Raw genomic sequence first — 23073 nt, 5'->3', positions numbered from 1 at the left:
GGAAAACTAATCATATTGCCTTGAAAGGAATAAATAAATGACATACTGGATTGGAAAACACTGCACATTTTCAGAAATCAAATATTGTCATGTTCTTAGGAATATTATATCTAGCCTACAAAATTCCAGATGAGCACTAGAGGCCCACAAAGAAATGCAAATAATTCTGCCTTTTTGCTGAATTGTGATCAGGAGTTATTAGCAAAACCAATACCTATTAAAATAGCAAACATTTTATGTCTTAGATTGCAGCCTTAAACTCACTTAGGGTTAAAACACACTGAATTTAAGACAATGTTCAGTAGGATTATAGTGTCAAAAACCGATTTGTGTGAAAATGAAGCCAGTTAGAATCATGATAAGGCAAATCCATAAACATGTCTAGATCAGGTTTCAACTCCCATAATCACTAAGTATCATTCTGAGAAATTTTTAATAGGTATATGAAAATGTGTTAAAACTAATGGCATGATTACTTTAAAAAAAGAAATTAATTGTCCTTTATTGTTTGATTGTTATGTTTATGGTAGGACTTTATTACAGTCACACACCATCATATATGCATAAATCCATCATAAATCATAAATAAAACAGACCCAAGGAGCAACAGAAATGACTGTGTGTCTAAAAACACATCATAGAAGTAGAGTTAGGCAAAGAATTTGCCAAATTATTGAAATTATTATTATTAGATTAGATTAGATTAGATTAGATTAGAATTCTTTATTGGCCAAGTGTGATTGGACACACAAGGAATTTGTCTTTGGTGCATATGCTCTCAGTGTACATAAAAACAAAAGATACATTCGTTAAGAATCATAAAGTACAACACTTAATGATAGTCATAGGGTACAAATAAGCAATCAATTAACTTCGGATTTGTATCAAATTTGCTGCAGGCAAGCAATTCTTTAAATCAAAGTCACTAGAAAGATAACCAAAGTAAGTTTCTTTATTAGAAGACATTCCTATGAGTTTGTCCATTCCTTTTCGCCTCTCTCTCTGACCCACTTTCTAGCCAAACAAAGCAAAATCTACAATTTGGACAGCTAGAGAAGGTAGCTTTTTGTTGTCCCCAGAAGCATAGTTAAAGCATTGTTATGGTCCCAGTTCAGCATGGATTGTTTTGTAGGACAGAGTTCAGCTTCAAAAATAGCAAAGGCAGTTTAAAGCAACTTCAACCCACAAGTTTTTTTGCTTGGCCAATGTGTACTGATGATTGTATGCTGTGCTATTGTAAACTAGCTGAATTTTTGGCAACTTCACTTTGCAATGGGAAAGGCAAATTACTTTTCTCATATCATGAATGAGCAAATACGGAAGGAGAAAAAACATACCTTTTGTCCATTTTTGTCCAAAATGAGAATAGCCTATAACTAAGTTTCTCAATTAATTCAATAGTTGCATGATTTAAAAAAAGTTATTTTCCTTATGTTCCTTAATTACTTATTGATTGCTACTGTTGGGTAAATGTTTGGTAGATTTGTATATCTAATACCATACTTTCAACAAAAAGCACATGCAAATATTTAAATAGAGATAGACAGTTTGGTGTTGTAGCTAGAAACTAGAAGACTGTGAATTCTAGTCCTGCCCAAGGCATGAAGCCAGTTGGGTGACTCAGTCATTGTCACTCAGTCCTAGCAAACCCCTTCTAAATATATTCTCAAGAAAAACTGAAAGGACAAATTCAGGCAGTTGTCAGAGTAACAATGATTTAAAGACAAACACACAAAATTAAATGTACTGTACATGTATCATTTTTAATGGCCTGAATTTGTATCTCCTATATCAGAGTCATACCTCTCATCTTGTCCTTATTAGCTTTCGCTGAAGTTAAGCTACCCCATTTTTTTTAACTATAAAGATAATATTTGGAACTCAAAAGGAACCAATGTTGCCAGATCTTTTCAGCTTTTCAAAAGACTTAATATGCAAAAAAATTGATGACTTTTACTCCTGGGATGACAGCTTTGCAATTATTTTTGGCTTAGCTATGATGGCTATGAGCCATGGTGGTGCAGTGGTTAGAGTGCAGTACTGCAGGCTACTACTGCTGACTGTCAGGTGCCTGAAATTTGGCAGTTCAAATCTCACCAGGCTCAAGGTTGACACAGCCTTCCATCCTTCCGAGGTGGGTAAAATGAGGACGCAAATTGTTGGGAGCAATATGCACTGTAAAGCAGTATATAAGTCAAAGTGCTATTGCTATTGCTTCTTGTTGCTGCATTTCACGCATTTCTCCTCCTCTTCCCCCAACACACAAACATCTCTCCACTTCTGGTACCTTCACCAGCTGTCTGAAATCGATGCATGTCTCATCATCTGATGAGCATGAGAAAGAGACAGTTGAGGGACCCCAGTCTCTGGCAAGGCTTGGCAGAAACCATTGACGTTAAAAAGAGTGCAGGTCCCTTTGGCTAGATGTGCTGCCAAGTAATCATTCAATTTACATCGAGTAATCGCAAAATGATAATGTCCACTTAGGGAGAGAGATAATTTTCTTTCTCCAGGAGTGACTCCTAAGTTATAGCTAAGAGGTTCTATCAAAGAGATGAGTGCCAATAAATAAATAAATAAATATCTTGAGGCACAATGAACTTTACAGTTCCTAGGTCATCATTCATATCAAACAAAATGTGTCGGAATCAAATGCCAATGGAAATCACACTCAAACATAAACCTTGTTAGAAACTCAAATTTCTGAACCTTATCTAACTATAGGTCAAGTGATCTGAAATCTGGAAAGAAAGTTAAAGTTCAACCAGTTAAAAACCTTTCAAAAGTTTGTTTTAAGATGAAATACATGCTATGGGTTATCTGTCAAATAAAGATAAAAAGCTTAAGTCTAGGAAAAGATAAAGTTGCATACTGGAATGAAAACTATGTACAATTACATAAAATATGTTGACTGTACTGTACATATTTTCACTCTGATATACACATTCAAAAATTGTTGAGTTGATCAGATTTTTGGGTTGACTTTATCTACTTGCAAGTATTGTGTGACGGTTTTGTCTGACTTTGGACATATTATACTGTGTACAAGAATGACATGGAGCAAAGGTACATGGAAGTGAAGCTCTTAGGAATAATGTACACAAGGGCTTCTTAGTACCTTACTTACAATATTTACTTTAAAAAGGGCAGTTCACAAATGACACTTGTGACTATTATACATTCAAACAAGTCCATTAAAAGACTTCCTTCCAGAAAATTATGGCCTGAATTGGGTAAACAATCTTTTTGGGTAATAACCATTTTTCTTTTAATTTTTAGAGCCTTTAATAGGGCGATTCGCAAAACAGCTACATTGGGACAATTGTCTCTACACAAAATAGCTCCCCCTGGGCACATATAAGTAATAAAAAACTTGTTTAACTAAAGGCAAATCAATCCTAAAAGTGGCTTTCAGCTGTAATAAAGTCATTGTTGCAAATAAATGTGGCATCAGAGACTGAGGCTGTGTTTTGCAGCAGATTATTTTTCTAACTACAATGTTTGTTTATTTATTTATTTAAAGCCTGGTGAGATATTGCCTATTCATGACTTGGTGGAAAGTCATACCCTGTGACCTGTAATACTTCACAACCAATGCAACAAGCACCATGATTTATTTCAAAAAGAACCTCCTGGAAGTACATTCTGTTTCATATTATGTTATTGAGTGTTATAAATATTGTAGGCTATCCCGGAGTTGCTGTTGTGAGATGGGCAGATATATAAAATAAAAATAAATAAATAGCATTGATTCCTTAATCACAGTAATAGAGCACAATTACGTCAATGTCGACACCTCCAAGCCAAGGTTTTGCATACAGACATGTATCATCTTTTAGTTGGACAATCTGGAACAAATCCTAGGCAGAGGCTGCCATATAAATTGTTTAAATCAATCAATCATGGTTTTATCAGCTACCTATGTCCCTCTTTTATAGCCCTGGCTTGTCAATGAGTCAGAAAACAGTAGCTTGTGAAATAGCGCCAGAGAAGGAGGGCCTCACTGCCTACAGTTCTTATGCTATGAAGACAGAGGCCAACTTTTAAGTTTGCAGAGCTCACAAAGCACAAATTAGCCAACTGCACTTCAACTTAGTGAATTGTTGAGATCCAATCTCTTGGTTAGCATTTAACTAACCATTTTCTGTGGAAACCTAGCAGATGTTTAATTGGGTAAGGTGAATAGGGTTGAAAATAATAAAAGCCAGTATATCTGATCACCATCTATCAGTTCATATCAACAATACATAATTATCTGTATTTCTCATAGCAGAATTTGAGGCCCATATGGACAAAATTGGGGTTTTGTGAAAATAGATAATTTTTAGCTTTAAAAACTCAAGGAGGGTGTGGGGTAATGGTCACCATATCAGACTGTACAAGTATATCCAATTGTTGTGCCTGTCAGCGGCCTTTGCAAATTGTAGCTGATTCTGACAACAAGGAGGCTGGTGTGGTGCTGCACCAGCAACCTGTGCAGCTGGCACTCGAGTCAGACAATGAGGAGGCTGGAGAAGATGTGGTGCCAGAGGCAAGGACTCAGCAAGGGCCTTCAGAACCTCCAGAAGCTCTTTTAAGTGAAGAGGACCAAGAGGAGGAGCCTCTTCCTGATGCATGGGCGTGCAGAGCTGCCAAAAGGCAGAGTGGCTCCTCAGGAGGAGGTCTCCTCGAGAGTAAGGCTTGGGGCTAATTAGCCACTCCCTTAACCTATTTAAGGAGGAATGCCGACTGAAGCAATTTGTAGGGAACAACTTTAGTTCACTCTCCTTCACGTCTGGATTCTCTGCAAATTGCTTCTGGGCTTTCTGCCAACCATAGTAAGATTGTGATTACTTTATCTTTGGTTTCTTGTAGGCTGTTAAGAAAGTTTATTAACAGCCTTTGTTTGAGAAAGACTGAGTTATTTTAGTAAATTAAGTTTTGTACAGACTTTGTGTGTGCTGCGTTCTTTGGGGTCCGTAGCTGGGGCAGAACACCAATCTACAATCTATTTTTGTCTTTCTGGGTTACATTCTATGATATCCAGTTCTATGTTATCAAAAAACATCAGACTTGGTCGATACTCATGATACGTTAGAAAGACTAGAAGGGAGACCAATCTGGACTCTTCACTTTAAAATCAGATGACAGTAAGATCATATTTGACCTGCAGGCACTGTTTCAGATGAAAATACCAAAATGAGCAGGACATTGTGAAATTGAATTGATCATGTGGAAAATAAGGTTATAGTATCATTTGGGGAAGAAAGAAAAGCTAAACTAATCTTTCCAGAAGAGATTATTGTAATGGGGGCAGAGACAACAGATGTCACTGAATGTTCCCAATATAAATACTGTCTTGTTCAGTGTCCTAGAAATAATGATGCTACTCTTGTCTGAGTCTTATAGGACAGAACGCTTTTCAATTTTCACTCAAAAATGTATAACCAGCCACTTACAATTAGAATTTTTAATTTCAATTTTATATCATGAAGACAAAGAGTTGGCTGCAGGATCTAAACAGTAGTGCTGAATTTCAGGGTCCCATCAGGCAAAAAACACATGAAAGATTGTAGTGCAATCTTTCTCAAGTTTATCAACTTTAAGATATGTGGACTTCAATTCCCAGGATTCCCCAGCCAGCATGGCTAACTGGGAAATTCTGGAAGCTGTAGTACACATATCTTAGAATTACCAAGGTTGAGAAACACTGCTGTAATGTAAGCCCAAAGAGATGGAATAAACAGAATGAAGTACCCTAAATTCCACCTTAAGAGCTTCATTCACAGCCCAACCCAGTCTCCATTATCGCCTTCAATCTCCTCTCAGGCAACATTACGACTCCCAAATGTGCCCAACCCTGCACTAAAGCAGAATGATGTTCAACAATTCTTAACAGAATCCCATTGAGACAGTACTATTGAAAAGAGGTGGGCAGGGTAGGAAAGCATAGATAACTGTTCAATTCTGTGACAGGTATTTAGTATATAATTCCAGTAAAGCATCTTTTTGCAAATAGTCCTTAATAATAATGCCTTGGTTTTCTATGTAGGTGGGGGTTTTTTGCCTTCTCAATGGAAGTTGTAAATTCCATTGCTTGTTTAGACAAGCAGAAAACAAACTGTACCAATATGAACAAAGAGTAATAGATTTGAGTGATTCTGGATATTTCCAGTTTCTGTTTTCTCTGATGCATTTCTCCTCCTACAGCTACTTTCTTCCTGAACACATTTAGCTGGAATTTTACATAATGTTCCTCAATTTATTGTATTTCATTTACATGATGATGCAGACATACCCTGGTAACATCTTTTTTTTTTTCTTCAGCCTAGGAGTGAGACAAGTCCTCAGCTGTATTGGCCTTCATGTACAGTTTTCCAAGTTGAGCGGACAGCATCCAAGGACAGCCTCAAAGTGGGTAAAAACTGCTGTACTTCATCACCTCTTACATCGGAGGCAACATGAGAGAACAATACAGATGGCATCATATCCTTACTTATTGGCCACTTCAGATTAATGCAAGCTTTATTTATTTATCAAATTTATATGGCTCCCAAACTCACACACAGTGACTCCCATCAGCTTGCAAAATTAAAAAAAGATCAGACAGAGAAAGCTGTAAAATCAGAGCTCAATATGGAAACACAATTATAGTTCACTAAATTAACTCATAACAGTCAATTTACCTTTATGTTTTTTATTGTGCAATGCTGTTAAATTAGGCAGAATGTGGCTTAAGATGATCATTAGAATTCTGAGCCTCAAAAAATTAATTCTGCACATCTATCACAGTTCTTGTAACACAGAATCATTGTATACCATGGACTCAGATGTAAATATCTGTCTGGCTCTAACAACCTTGTTTTCCCCCCCCATTGTTTTCTCCAATACACACACACACACACACACACACACACACACACACACACACACACAAATACAAGGTAATGACAACCTGAGTCATTATTTTAAAAAACTTGAACTCTCCTAGTGTGAATGTAATTCAGAAAAAGGATACTGATCTTAGATACTAACCTGAGATAATAATGCATAAACTGAAAGGAAGTAGACTAGAAAGGAGAATGGGCTACATCAATGGTGGTATTCAGCCGGTTCTATCCGGTTCGGGTGAATGTCCTGTTTTTGACGTTCTGCGCATGTGTGGAAGGCTCTGCACATGCATGGAGGTGCTCACATTTTGTTGTGGTCTGCCAGCAGCCTGTGGAGCTGGCAGCGGAATCAGACAGCGATGAGACTGAGGAAGAATAGGGGCCAGTCCTGGAGGCTAGGGAAGGCCCGGATGAGGGTGTCAGAGACAGAGATGGGGCCAGGGCCATCAAGGAGTGATGTGCAGATTCCGGAACCTCCAGAGGCTGACAGTAGCGAGGAAGAGGAACAGGAGGAGCCTGTTCCTAGTGCACGTATGAGAAGAGCTGACAGAAGGCAAGAGCAGTTACAGCAAAGAGGATGATTCGGGAGTAGGGCCAAGAGATGATCGGCCCCTCCCATAAGGCTTAAAAGACCAGCAACGGCTCTTCGGCTCTTTGTCGGAAAACAACGTTGATAGATTTGTTCTTGTCTTGCTGCACTTATCTCTGGTCGGCGTCTTCTGCTTCTGAACTTTTGCCAAGAGAAGCCTTTGGCGGTTTGCCTAATTATACCAAGGTTGGTGATTAGACTGAAGAATTTGTGTTATGAAGAATTTGTTTTGATTTAGTTTGGACTACGCTGAGAATGAGTTAATTCTCAGCTGTTCTAATAAAGTCTGTTTGTTTTGGAACTGTTCACGTCAACTACTACCTACTTGGGTGTGGATCACAACACATTTGAGAACTGATAGCGAAGGTAAGTGAATACCACCCCTGGGCTACATGGTTCGTGTGTGTGGCTCAAAAACAAAAGGATTGTAAAACACAACTTAAGCTCTGCCTCAGTGCTTGTTTTTTTTATAATTCCACCAATTCCAAATTAGATGTGCCCAGTCTCTATGACACATGTGCCATGTTAAAGATTTTTGAGATCCTGAGAAATCAGATGTACTTTTATATGGGATTGGTAGCATCATTGTGAGGGGCATTGCCTTAAGGCAATTAATAGATGATTCAGGGTATGAAGATTTGGGTACATGTGTATGACATATTGAACCAGCCTTTTAACATAATAGATGGGAGAGAAAGTCATCCTGTGTGGTTAGTTTGCAGTTTAATGCGTTGTTTGATCCCAGATTAATGGGTTATCTTAATGATCTGCAATTCAATTTTCACAAACAAGTGCGCAATGCAAACACAGCCTTTGTTTTTGGCATGCAAGATATCAAGGGATGAAACCTGGACTCCCAGAGGAACTTTGGGCTGAGTTCCAGAACAAGAACTATGCTACAGCAAATAGGCAGTTTGCTGGATAAGCCAAAGAGGATTTTAGAGCAAGGCAGCATTGTTGCTGAATGAAAGCAAAATAGTATCCCAGTTTTGGACCAGCAGAGATTCAGGTTTAAGGCTGCAATTAGCCATGCAGCTCATCTCATGCAGACATTTGGCCAATCACTCTCATTCAGCCCAACATAATACACAGATTTATTGTTATAGGGATACATTTGAGGAAAAAAAATACCATGTAAACTATCTTGGGGTATCATAGGAAGTGCCTTGTTATATATAAATAAATGGATGGTGTCTGTACTATAACAGAATGAGTATATTAAGCAGGGATCATTTCCCAGGGAGAGTTCAGCTTCACAATTTAGAGATATGATGCTCTAAGGCCATGGTGGCGAACCTATGGCACGCGTGCCACAGGTGGCACGCAGAGTCATATCTGTGGGCACGCAAGCGTTGCCCTAGCTCAGCTCCAGCATGCATGCATGCAGCGGCCACCTGATTTTCGGCTCTTCTGGGCCTACCGGAAGTCAGGAAATGGGCCATTTCTGGCCTCCAGAGGGCCTCTGGGTAGGTGGGGGCCGTTTTCATCTTCCCCAGGCTCCAAGAAAGCCTCTGGAGCCTGGGGAGGGCGAAAAACAGGCCTACCAGGCCCACCATGCCATTGTGTGCCAAAAGTGGGGGGAGAGCGGGTGGGGGGTCACACACACATGTGCGGGGGGCTGGGCGCATTGAATTATGGGTGTGGACATGCACGCACATAAACCCCCCATGCTCCCCCCACTTTTGGCACACAACTGCCAAAAGGTTAGCCATCACTGCACTTCTGTGTCTTGAATTCTCATTGGTTTAACAAGAATTTAACCTGAAGAGGAATGATAGTCTAAATAAGTTGTTTGAGAAAAAAAAAAACTTTAGGTACTATTTTTGATCTCCCTCACTCCAAATGATCTGTTATTTTAAAACAAAAATACAAATAAGACTTTTTTTCTCCTATTTTTGCATGTTTCAGATTCCAGTAACAAAATATACAACATAATTGTGCATCCAGAGGAGTTAGCAGAGATTCCAAAAATGTCAAGGTGTAGCTATGCAATTGAAGTCCTGCCCATTTTTACACCTTTTACATCCTTTTTCTTCTCATTCATTTCTACCAAAATCCACTGATTAAAAAAGATAAACCTTAACAATGCATAGAAATTATTTTTCATTGCTTTATTTATTCCCAGGTAGAAACACAACTAAAGTGAAAATGGAGGTAGTCAAATCAACATTGTCTTTTGCTTCCTTCCTCTATGTCTCTTGATTTGCCTCTTTTTACTTCAATTTATTTTTCCTCCTTTTTCCTCTTTTGTTCATTGTCTATCTTCCCATTTTCTTTCCATTTTCCTTTGGGTGCTTGGATTCCAGGTCTACCTATGTCAGATAATAATCTAAAATAGTGCCACTGAACTACACTGTCTATACTGGAAGGATGGTTTTGTGTTTAGACTTTCCCTCCATTTTGTCTAAGGGACTGAAGGAGGAGTGGCTTAGCCACTCTATGAATATGACCCCCTTTACTCACACACATGGGAGAAGGAGAGGAGAGAGAGAACAAGAAGGGAATATGCTCTAGGCTCATTTACCTAAGAAATAAATAAAGACCAAGAGACAATGTTCTGTAATTTAAAATGTAAATAGTTTATTGATTTTAAATAAACAATTAAAGTTTTTCTTGATAAAAGAAATCTGGCTTAATTGTAGCTGCTGGGACATTCCAAGATCTTATTGACCTCTACAACCTAAAACTAAAAACCTTTCTAACAACCTAGGCCAGGGTTTTGTTTTGTTTTCAAAGTTGGCAACTTTAAAATGTGTGGACTTCAACTGCTAGAATTACCCAGCTGGCTACAAAAGCTGCAAAATATAGAACATACCTTTGATTTCCAAACTGTCTGTAATTTAATACAAACCTTTTAGGGAGAATATCAGTGTCCAGCCCTTCCAAAGATTTCACTCAACTATTATAAGCCACAAAACGCAGCTGTGAAAACCTGCAGGATTTTTCATACCTGCCTGCTATAATAAATAGATGTGCTTCAAAGGAAATGTTTTCAGGAGCAAAAGACTAGTCTTTGTTGTTTATTGACCCCCCCCAGCTGAAACCAACTGACCCCCAGCTGAAACCAAGAGTCAGTCAGTTGCTTGTTTACCATTTACATAACATTTCAATGAAAAGAAGCCTTGATATTTCAAACCATATTTACCAAACCAATCTGGGTTTTTTATTTTGTTTTATTTATAGATAGATGATAGATATATGGATATATAGATAGATGGATAGATAGATGGCTGGATGGATGGATGGATGGAGAGATGGGGGAGAGAGAGAAAAAAAAAGAAAGGGAGAGATTAACATACAAATTGTTACTAAACTGCTTAGAAAACAGAACAAACTGTTTGTTCATGGCCACATGCAATTGTGTAAATAGATGTGGCATCTTTCTTTGATATTCACTTGCTCTGCATTCTCCAGCTTTCCATTGTATAGGTGGGCATAAAAGGAAGTATCTGCAATTTTCTAAGCTACGTATATTTTGATTATTGTTAAAGGGGATACATTTCCATCTATGTCCTTTTAAATGGTTCAGTCTAATTTGGTACAAACTTAGCATCCCTATATATACAAACTAGCTGGATGCCCGTGCTTCGCTACGAAACTATGTGCTCGGACTTGATAAATTAACACTTACAGCCTGAAACTTAATGTAGAATGTGTAATTTCGTAGCATCAGAGTGTGTTAATATAATGCAACTGGCAGTTGGAACAGAGTGGGAGGGGGAGTAGAATGTCTCAGCCCGCAGGCCAAATGAGTCACGCACTGGCCATGCCCACAACTGGTTTAGCGAAGGGCGTGGTAATATTAGGCAACTGGCGGTTGGGACAGGTGGGGAGGGGGAGTAGAATGTCTACCTCCTTAGTATCAGAGTGTGTTAATATAATACTGTATATGAAATACTAATGATCTGATGGTCATTTCAAAAAATTGTTTCTTAAAAATCTGCCTCTGCCTACCAGTATCCATCGGTAGTCATCTGGCTAGAATCTGTCAGTGTGTGAGAGATTGAGGGGTGTTTGGAAACTCAAACAGTATTTGCTGTGTGAGCAAGAAGGAGACAGGAAGGAAGCTGGGCGTGGCTTAGCTCAACTGTTCTGTAGTAAAGCTGCTTGCTGCTGTGAAAGTAAAACTGAAAGTGAAACTCCTCTCCTATGCTTGTGTTTTGCAGTTGGAACAGATTTCTTTTGAGGTGGGGAGGGGGAGCAGAACTCCTTAGCATCAGAGGGATGTTTGGAAAGTGAAACAGAATTTGCTGTGTAAGCAAGAAGGAGAAAGGAAGGAGGCTAGGCATGGCTTAGCTCAACTGTTCTGTATTAAAGCTGCTTCCTGCTGTGAAAGTAAAACTGAAAAAGAAACTCCTCTCCTCTGCTTGTGTTTTGCATTTGAAACAGATTTCTTTTCAGGTGGGGAGGGGGAGTAGAACTCCTTAGCATCAGAGCATGTTAATAATAATATAGGAAATAGTAATGCTCTGATGGTCATTTCAAAAAATCCTTTCTAGTGAGCACCTAGAAGTCAAGAGGAACATATGTGGCAAATTTCAAGTTTGTAGGCTTTACGGTTCTGGAGATTTCGTGATTACGGTGTGAGTGGTTTTTGCTTTTATATATATAGATACATGACAAGATAAGGCTTTCACAAAATGCAAATATAATTTGATAAAAGATGCAAATGGTGACCTATTACATTAGTGATTCACCTGTATTTTCTCATAGTTCTCTCTTTTATTTTATTCTTGTTATTTGTTAGAAAAGGAACAGACAATACAAGAAACAATAAAACTGTAGGATGGAAACAAAAAGAGTAGAACACATCTTCTGCAGCAACCAATAGTCAGATAAGCAGGAATTAACACCAGACAAACAATGAGGTAGAAAACAATAATCAGTGAATCACCAAGGAGTAAACCACATCCCACCAAAACTGGCAGGGCAAGCTACTATATATAAACAGGCAGCAAATCCTAATACTTACTCAAACTGATATTACTTACCTAGGTGGATAATGAAATGTTTGCAAGCAAACAAGCAAGCTCAAGAACACCAAGAAATCCGGAGATGGATTAAGTCCCACTCCCCACCTAGGAGTAGTTTGTAGCTACAATTAACTGGAAACCACCTGGACTCCTCCTACTGTTCGAAGTGAACAATATAATTGAAGAACAGGTGCTGTATCTAAATTTTAGTTTATATTATGCACAAAAAACTTCAACTTTCAGAGAAGTTGTTATGAGGAAGAGCTATAGAGGATTTACTGATGTCTGAATTGAATTACAGCTGAGCTCACTTCATACTTAAAGATGCAGTAAAGAAGAGAAACTCTTAGAATTTCTTGAGACTTTGGCTTGAACCAAAGATTGCTTTAAATTATCTATGTAAGTCTTCTATTTTCAACTGAAGATGCATAACTGCAAAAATAAAAGTGAACACATAAATTAAATTCATGGAAAGGTTTGGTAATAAATCATAAAACTATTCTACACGGTAAGATTTTATTTTAAAATCTGAAGAAATAATGATAAAATACCTGCAGGTCCTGATAATTAAGATATTCTCTCATCTCCATTCATCAAATCATATTTCTTTTGCACAGTTCAGTTTTTGAGTTGCTTCACTGAAGTCCCATAATGTGCATCAATTTATCCCAACAAAGGGCAAAATATGAGATGCTTCAAATGGTCTGCTTCTCACAGATCCAATGAAGCAGCCCCATTTGTTCACTTGATTTTCACATGATCTGGATGTAAGGGTATTTTAGAACTTTTTCTGTGACACATTCCACTTCTCTTCTATTTTAGCAGGTAGCTAGTTATTGGGGAAGAAAGAACAAAGTATTAAGCCTTTATACGTCTTATTCTGCATACTCAGGACCTCCTATTCCTTATTTCTCAAAAAGCATGAAAAGAAGACCAACAAAGCCTTTATGACAACACCAGCATGCATTTAGAGACAGTCCCTGAAAATGTATGTCTTGGGGGAAATATTCTGGTTAGTCCATCACTTTTTGGGTTGTCCAGACCTTATTTAGAACTACTACTATGCCCACTTCTCCATTAAAAATGGATCTCATTTAAATCCTTAGAAATCTAACCAACATTCAAGAAAAGTCATTTGTCTGGATCCTAAATTACAGAATATTGTAAATATATATTGTTTGTGTAGACATAAATCATCCCCCACACACCCATTAAATCTCCTTAGTTTTCCTACCACTATTAATGTTGGAATAAAATAGAGTATTGCCTCCAGTGCAAATTGCTTAACCACAGCTAGGTGTCCATATGATTTAGGAGAACCATATTACTGAGGTGTTATATGAATTAGTATTTCATAGTTTGAACTAAAAATCTGCTGCAACAATGGAGCTTAACAAAGGGATATTTTGTTTGCAAGGCTTACTGCTATCATTAGTTTATCATATTCCTGTAGGGATTTTAGGCTATTATATGGTTTTATCCATTTCAGCCTCTAATTTTAACTAGGCTACGTTTCTGTGCATACATGTGTGTGCATGTGTATATCCATGTTCCTATCTCAGAATTAACTTGGTAGTCAGTGAGATTTAACCCAAAGGTTCTAGATGCTACCAGCAACGCTAAGTAGATCATTATACATTTTCACCTCTAGTGTCATATAACATTATCCAGCCATTGCCAAAGAAATACAATGTCATCTTTATTCTAGTTATTTTGGCACAATGATGCTTGAATGACTTTAGAAGAAGTAATGAGAAATGAGAAATTCACATTCACTTCACTACAAAATCTTCATATCTACAAAGGAAAGTATATGCAAATCTGTATCCTTAATCAACTGACTGTATAGCTGAGAGGAGACATGACATTAATTGCCACATTATTCCTTAAATAGTGCCAGTTTGCATTTCCAGGGAACGCCACTGATGGTGTTAAAGAAAAATTTAAAAAACTGAAGGTATTAGAACTTGGTGGTTTTGTCACAAGTCCATACAGAGAAAGATTTGGTTCATTATCTTCTGCTTGCCCTGCATGCAGAGTTGTCAGAAATGAGTGATTGCCTATCATTTTAACTGAAATTCCCTCTTGGTCATTAAGGCAAAGGTCTGAGTACAGTTTCGTGAAGGATGGGGAAAGGCAATCACTCAAAAAATGCTACATTCAACTTAACAGCTGCCAAACCTGGAGCTAGGTTTGTTCAAATCAAAGTGATGGATTGTCATACAGGTAGATAGGAAAATATGCATTGGCATTCTCTCTCTCTCTTTTTTTCTCTCTCTGTCTCTAGCGCATGCACACCCATACACACACACTCCTCAAACTAACACATTCTAGCTTGTCTCATGACAACTTAGTTGGTTACACAAATCTGAAGTATCCAAAAAGAATAGAGACTCCCAAAATTTAGGCAGATATTTTTAATCCTGTTAATTGAACATGCACTTTTTAAAACATGAAATGCAGTATAGAATTCTAAAAAGTATAGTTTGGCACAGTGATGGGTTGCTATTGGTTTGCCCCAGTTCTGGCAAACTGGTAGTAGCAGTGACGGGAGGCTCCACCCACCCACCCATACATCATCAAATACACTCTGTGCATGCGCATGCGAGCGAAGCGGTAGCAAAGGTAAGTGAAACCCACCACCAGTTTGGCAATAAAGAAGATCTCTATAATCCTTTACAAATAAGCAGCAACATAGATATACACATTTTCTTCCATCTATCACTTAGATACAAATTGGAAGCCATGCACTGCATAGCTCTGGATTAGCCACTTGAAGACAACTACAAACCAGATGGGAATTTCTATTATCTTGCATATCCCCTGTTTGAAATGAAATGCAAGACATTTCAAGGGATATCATTAATCCGAAGAAATTCAGACTATAGAAAACCTGTAAAATTTCACCCTGGAAAATGTTCATAATTTTTCATTATTTATTCTGGATAATTATAGTAATTTTTATAAATTATGATAATTGACCTGGAAAATGTTCAAGATTTTTAATAAATTATGATACTTGCCCTGGCTAGTTATCATAATTTTCATAAATTATCATAAAGTGTGATAATTACCTTGAGTAATTATCATGAATTTTCCTAATTTGTATAATTGCCTGACAAACTATCATAAATTATCACAAATTATCATAATCACCTTGACTAATTATTGCGATTTTTCATAAATTATGATAATCTCCCTGGAAAATTTCCATAATTATCATAAATCATTGCTGCCGTATTGTTAGGTGCACTTTACATTCAAATAACTTCTAGTTATCTGTAACCTGAACAAGACTTTCACTATATTCTGATTGTCTGAATGCACTTATTTTAACTATCCCAATATTGTTAGTTTAGTTTTGGATATTCTGCATATTCAAATTCTTTCAATACAGCAGAAGGTACATGGAAAAGAAAAACCCAGCATCGTGGAGAGAAAGTGATGGTGATGGAGACATTATTGAACAGATTGGCACAATTTTCATATGTGGAAGTGGCTGAATTCTTCTCCAAGAGATACAAAAGCTGTTTTAACCATGAAGTTTTCAGATCAAATTCACTTGGTGAACACTTAAATGAAGAGGAGTGGTGGTGGAATGATTACCGTCTAATCATCTTATCTTGCATTCTCTGTTGTAACCCATCTTGTGTTTAAGACAAAACTATTGCTCCTTCCTGTAACTGTTGAAAACATAAACATTAATGCATAAAAATAGAAAGCCCACATCATTTTATGGATCACAGCCAACTGAAAGAACCATCTCTGCCATCCACACAGAGCAATTATGGAGCCATGCTTCACCATCCAATCAATATTCTCTTGTAATCATCAGCATTGCACAAACATCTCTAAGACATAGCCTCATTGTTGTCTCCTTTAACATCATTGCATTATAGCATTACAGCATAGCAAAGAAAAGGAAGGACTGTTGTCAGTCAAGAAATAAGCATCCCCCATTAGGAAAAAACAACAACACTATGAGCCAAACACCAATTCTGTAAGTATAAATCTGTGGTAACAAAAAATGATCAAACAATGGAAAAATTGTTATCCATTCAGTGAACATTATTGGAAAACGTATCAGGTGTTCAAGTAAACAGAAAAACTTTGCAAGTATCACCCAGCTGTTTTTGCTGTTTTGGTGACTTAAAGATATACAGTTATCTTGTTTGTTTGTTTTTTATGCAATAAACAAGTAGACTTCATTCTTTCCTACAAGCCATGCTTGACTTCAATTAATGCTCCTATCTATCTGAAATTCAAATGGAAACAGTGCCCACTGTGACTGGATAACAATTTTTCCATTGTTTGATAATTTTTTGTTACCACAGATTTATACTTACAGATTCAGCAGTTATCTGAATTGATTCAGTTCAATTAGCACTCTGAAAACAACACTTTCATTTCTTGGTAACGTCTTTCAAAAGATACTGCCTCTTATTTGAATGAAAATGGAAGCTGTACCCAGCGAATTGCATTTTAAGCCATTTTGCCATATGTACATTCAGGAGACAGATTAAATAATGAAGTCCTGTGTGTTCTCTGAGCTTGATTGCTTGCAGACCTGGATAACATCTTCAATGGTAGAAGGGAGTGGGGTTTGCTCTCTGTTGTATACAGTAGCTTGCCCTGTCCATATTAGTGGGGGGGTTTTCTCCTGGGTAATTCCTTGATTAGGCTGTTGTTTACTGCTTGATTGTTTCTCTGAGTTGGTAGTTCCTTGATTAGGGTATTGTTTACTGCTTGATTGTTTTGTCTAGTATTAATCTCTGCTTATCTGGATGTTGATTACTGGCAAGGAGGTCTTTTCATTTCTCTTTTAGCTTTTTTAAAATTATCTCTTTTGAATGGTATGTAAATGTTTATTTCTTTGTGCCTTTTGTAGGTTTCCATGAATATAATATTATTTGCTCAATACTATAGAATTGCTGCAGCATTTACATTGGTCATAAAACCATCATGTTTTCAAGTGACAGTGAAACAGGCAGGATGCCTAATAGCAATTTCATAAAAGGCCATTTACTTTAAAAATTGCTTGTGACATTCATAGCACATAATCCGCATACGTAAGATATGGATTATGCTTATTCAAAAGATATCACAAATAGCTGGAACAATTTGTGTATGTCTAAGATTAAATTTATTTCTAAAGTTAAAATCCTCTCAGAATGAAGTGCAGGTAATGGAGGTCATCCAATTCAAATTGTCCAGGGTAGGCAACCTGTTTATCTGTGAAATGAAGTTCACTCTTGCTGAACTTCAGCTACCATTATCTAACCAGCATAACCATTATTGAGGTGCACTGGGATTTTTGGTCATCAATATTTTGACATTTTGGTATTAAAGATATTAACATTCATAGCAGCTCCATTTCAGTTATTCTGAAAATTAGGTTTGTCGCTTTCCCTCCAAAATCCAGGTAATTCAGGACCTAAGACAAATAGAGTGACCCAGCATTTGTACCATGTAGACTGTCTTCCTGATGACCTTATTTTAATGATGATAGTCATTTTTGTTGGTGTCTCATCTATCTGATGGGCTCAGGAACTGTGTTCATTTGTGTTCTATAGTGATATTCTTCACTATTGGGGCCACTGTTGCTGAAAACGTCATCATCTTGTACCTCAGAATGAAAGCATTATGGGTCCTTTTAAAAGGGAAAGAAAACAAAAGTATCTTCATTCGAAAATTAATAAAACAAACTCTGGTGTTTGTCATTTGTAGCTCTTCAGATGTTTTTGAATTGTGGTAGAATCTCCAAGAGTCTTGGAAAAGGCTGTTAAGAGTCCCTTGGATTGCAAGGAGATCGAACTGTTCAATCCTAAAGGAAATCTACTTGACTATTCTTTGAAAGGACAGATACTGAAGTTGGAAGTTCAAATACTTTGGGCGCCAAATGAGAAGAGAGGACTCATTGTCTGATGTTGGGAAAGATGGAAGGCAAAAAGAAAAAGGGACAGCAGAGAATGAAATGGTTAGATAATGGTATCCACACAATGAACATGAATTTGGACAAACTCCGGGAGACAGTAGAGGACAGGGGAGCCTTGCATGATGTGATCCATGCAGTCGTGAAGAGTCAGACACAACTTAGTGACTGAACCTCAACAACAACAGACCTTAGGGGTGATCTAGCTTTCCTATATAGTTTATTCCACTGTGGTGAAAAACAAAAATTATTCTAAGAAAAGCTTCCATGTTCACACATGCAAATACACCCCCCCCTCCAAAGTGGTTTCTTCTGTGGTGCAGAAATAGAGGAGGGATAAACTTATGGCCTACTTTCCACTGCTAATTTGCTGCTGTTGTGTATATAAAGGGGTTAAGACTGGAATAACTAAAAGCCATTCCCTTTGGGATAGCCCATGTTAATTACACCTGTTTCTAGTCATTTTCAAAGAGTTTGTGCCTTTGGTATACAGATATAGATATAAATAATCTAGAGAGTTGTTAATAAATCCTTTGTCCTTTTATCTCATGTTTGCTGTCCAGAAAGGTCGGCAATTTGGTGGTTTGAATCCCTAGTATAGGTCTCCTGCGTGAACAGGGGGTTGGACTAGATGACCTCCAAGATCCCTTCCAACTCTGTTACTGTAATTTTATCCCTCTGTCTCTGTTTTGTCTCTCTCTCTCTCTCTCTCTTTTTTTTTCCAATTAACAGTTTTTGAAGTTTGCTGATGTGTCACAAATAAACATCCGGCTACATTTTGCTAGCTAAATTCAGCAGCTTGTGTGCTTGCTCTAATCTGGATGTGAGTATTGACTAAGAGCAAATGGGATGCAAATTAAGTAGAAACAACCTCCATTAATTTTCCAACATTAATTTCTATGAATTTGCTTTCTCTTCCTCTCTTGTAATATCCTAACACTCCTGAATATTTCTTCCTGTTTAGTTAGAATAGAATAATTTCAAAATCTTTCCCATATTAAACAAGGGCAAAGTGCAGTTTCTGATCCAGGGAATGAACTAAGATGGATCTGTGTATATGTGTGTGCATGCGTGCACACACATGTGTGCCTATAGAGTTTTGAATACAGTTCCTGCAATTGTTGTTCTCTCTCTTCTTTGACATATTTAATTTATGCATGTTGATTTTTTTAAAAAAAATATATATATTTTTCAAATAAATATAATAAATATTGTATTTCATACAATAAATTACTAAAGATAAAAGAATATGTGGAACATTTTTATTAAATATTTATTTTATCAAATGTGAATTTATTAGATATTTAATAAAATAAATATTTCACACATTCTTCTGCGTATAGTACTAAAAGTAAGTTCAAGATATTTTTTCTGCCGATTATTTTTTTCTTTGAGCCATGTGCCTTTTTCAATATGCCTGCTTTTTGCACAATTAGAATCTTTGCTTGGTTGTATAAAAGACACTCAAGTACAAATTAAACAAAATAAATAGATTCTGTTTAATAAAGGCAACTTCCTAAAGCTTCAAGTAAAACTTCAATCATACCATTGTCTCTGCCAATTTTATATTTTGTGGCTGCCCCTTCCTTTAGCCATTTGCCTACTTAGTTAAAAGAGAATATTGCATTTTTTCCTCCCTAAATACTCACATATAATGAAAGAGATAATAGCAGATGGAGTTCTTGTTCATTTAAGAAATTCAGGAGATTTAATACTTTATAACATAAGAAAAAAAACCAGTCCCTCTGAATTCTCATTGATTAATATTTCTGTCCTGAATTATTTATTTGCTTTACCTTAATGTATACATCCCTGGACTTCTAGCCTCTGTATATAATTCAGGGTAGATGGCAATTAATGCAGCATAATAAAACACACTTATGTGAAAAAGTGGCTTTATTTCTCCCTTGGTGGAGCTGTATTCTTGGGTAGAATCATTGAGAACAAAAGCTTTATATTCAAGGCCAGCTAAGGAAGAGAAATTCATTGGGTACAGTAAACTGTATCTGATTTGTACTTTTAACAAACTAATACATGAATTGAAACTTAGAACATAAAATTTGCGCTTCTCTGAATTTCACAAAATGTATTAGGAAAAAGTATGCACAAATATGCTTACATTGGTGAACATTGAATACAAAATAATGACTATTAGGAAGAATGGTTTCAACTGGTTTAATGTTTATTTTTTCTTCCTTTCTTCATTCCCCCCCCCCCGCCCCCCTTTGAATATCATGTCTGATGCATCGCAAGCTGGTAGACAGGTACCAATTTACCTTGTACTTTTTGCACAAAGCTTAAAAAGAATGTAACCTGACATTCTTGAAATAGCTATGCTAAGATGATGAGGCCATCTTCATATCTTTTGCTCATCATGAAAAGACCTAGAGTTGAGCAAGTAGGAATTGATCTCTTTGCTGGAGGGATAATGTGGGGAAAATATCTTTCTTGAAGACCTGGAGACATCACTCTTGATGACCGCCTGAATTTGCAACCTAACTATGATAATAGGAAGAACTCAATAAAGACAGATAAGGCCAGGTGTAAATATGAGGATCATGCATATTCTTAATATTTCTTTTGGGGTAGAGTTGAGAGGTTGATTAGTGGTTACCATAAAATGTGATTGTTGGGAAAGAGCTGTTAGTAAGGATGGGTGAATAGGATGTTGTCTCAATGACTTATACACTGTGTAACAAAGATCGAAATACTTTGTTTAGCCTTGTAGGGTATTATAAAAGTTGAAATCTGAGTACCTATCATGGTTTGCACTGGTCCTTCAAATAATTTTAGTGGTAGTATGTGTTGAGGGACACTCTTTAAAGCCAAAATGAGCACAGTGGATGAGGAGGCAAATGTGTCATCCCTAAAAACACTGGGACAAAATATTCTGCACTGAATCGAGTCAATACAGAGAATCAAGTTTTGGAGTTGAAGAGGGGTTTTTTTTCTTTTCTTTATCCAACCTTGAATTGACAGAAAACTATGCAGAGAATATATAGCTTTTATTTTTGGAATAACATTGACAGGAGATGATTTCAATGTCCTTTCGATTTTTTATATACGTTCCTATCATAACCCACTCATAATACAAGTTGCAAGATTTGGACATATTTTAATAGTTCTCCTGAAACACGTTTATTTATATTATAAGAGCCAAAATTTATGAGCCACTAAAGCTACTGGTGATGTTCTACTAAAACTCAGGGATTATTATAGATGGTTGCCTCAAAGAAAAGGTGGGTTTTTATAGTAAGGAAACTCTTCTCAACTCCAATTAAAATCTGAGCTAGAAAAAAAAAATACAAATATCCTTCTCCCATTTATGTTAGCTTACTTTGTTTTCCCTCTCCTCAGATCTGCAAACTGCTAAGACTTTTCCTTCCTTCCTTGCTTCCTTGCTTGCTTCCTTCCTTCCTTCCTTCCTTCCTTCCTTCCTTCCTTCCTTCCTTCCTTCCTTCCTTCCTTCCCCTCAATTAAAAATCAATAGCACAGAAGGAAAAGAATAAAAGAGATTTATCACTTCCCCTACTACTTCTCTATCAGCTTGATACATGGATACCATTACAAAAATTCCTAGGGGAAATGAAGTTCTTTCAAAGGTTCTCACAACAGCAATGAATAATTTGTTATTAATTTGGGTGAAGAGAGTTGAAAGTGTATGTGAGTAGTGGGGGGGAGTGCAGGATTCTGACAGAGACCATGATTTACAGCGGCCATAAAGAGAAACCAGTTTCCATTAAAAGGATCTGAGGCTTTGCAAGTAAAAATGATTAACACACAGTTGGACTCTCAAAATATCTCAGCTGCTTAAGGACCCTTCCCTTTAATAGGTCAAATTCCCTGTTATTTGTGCTGCATGGAAGAAGAAGAAGCATTAATTCTAAAACAAAAGAAGTTGTGGCAGAAATCACTTCCTGTTAGTCATTCATAAACCAGCCTATATGATTTTAACTGAAGGTCACTTCCATTGAACGGATAGTGGGCAGTCATTTAGAGAAGCATGAAAATGATGGAGGTGCTATTGCTCAGTAGAAATTCAAGTGGTCTTTAAATACATTGCCATTTTGTTGTTTTGATAAACTGTCACAAAACCAGGCAACAGGGAAAAACTAAATGTGAAAGCTTTAGAGGATAATTGCTGATGCCCGAAGAAATAGTCCCTTCTTGTTCTTCATGGAAATTAGTGGTGCATAATAATGCATATTATTATTATGAGTGAAAGCCATTGGAGAAATTGTTATGGAATTTTAATGAATGAGATAAATGCCTGGGATTGTCAACTCTGCCTGAAGAATAATTACCAAGGAAAAATTAATTCCGGCACACAATAATTAGTACTTCAAATATTGTACTGTCTTTATGAATGAAGCTTTGTCTTAAGACTTCCCAGATAAAACAAAGACTACAGTTATGAAACAACATATTCTAGTTTACATGTAAGAGTTAAACATCTGAAGTACAGAATGAAGAAGTCTACATAAAACCTTATAATGACCCCAAAGTTTAAAAGCAAATAAGAAACAATAACTTTTTAAAATGCAATAGACTTCTTTGAAATTATCACTTTCTATATTTTGTGTTCCAGACAATTGCATTATTCTGATCACACAAGGCTTTTGTAAACAAGATGGGTGGTCAGTATGGCCCATCTTCTTGTTCATAATTCAACAGAATTGAGTTTTGAAGTACAGACAAATCAGAAGAGTT

Source organism: Pituophis catenifer, unplaced genomic scaffold (genome assembly GCF_029215685.1).
Source record: "Pituophis catenifer annectens isolate HBS135680 unplaced genomic scaffold, rPitCat1.0.hap2 SCAF_7, whole genome shotgun sequence".
Lineage (NCBI taxonomy): Eukaryota > Metazoa > Chordata > Lepidosauria > Squamata > Colubridae > Pituophis > Pituophis catenifer.
This window is presented reverse-complemented; position numbering follows the sequence as displayed.